Source organism: Microtus ochrogaster, chromosome 6, assembly GCF_000317375.1.
Source record: "Microtus ochrogaster isolate Prairie Vole_2 chromosome 6, MicOch1.0, whole genome shotgun sequence".
In the NCBI taxonomy this organism is placed as follows: domain Eukaryota; kingdom Metazoa; phylum Chordata; class Mammalia; order Rodentia; family Cricetidae; genus Microtus; species Microtus ochrogaster.
This window is the reverse complement of record NC_022013.1, coordinates 85,016,140-85,016,582: the sequence shown is the minus strand read 5'-3', so window position 1 is coordinate 85,016,582 and position 443 is coordinate 85,016,140.

Sequence of the window (443 nt, the reverse complement as noted above, 5' to 3'; positions counted from 1 at the left end):
ACCTTTAATCCTAGCATTAGAGGGAATATAAAATGGGAGGAGAGGCCCAGGCTGCTTAGTCTTCTTAGTCTGTTTAATCTACAGTCGCCCAGTCTTGATAGAGGTAAGACTTCTCTAGTGGCTTGACTACTTTGCTTCTCTGATTTTTGGGTTGAGCCCCAATATCTGACCCTGGGTTTTTATTATTCTTGCTAGATTTTATTAAACACAATCTTGGGTTTCACAGTGTGATCAAATATCCCACAACATTCCCCCTCACCTTTTTGTCTAAATAAAAGGAAAGGTTTGAACTCTAACATAGTAAAACTATGTACAATAAGAACAATTATCAAACAAGAATTACATTTACAATGTCTAGTCCATTTATATTTGACAACTTTGGATAAAGAATTCTATTATTGCCGGGCGGTGGTGGCGCACGCCTTTAATCCCAGCACTTGGGA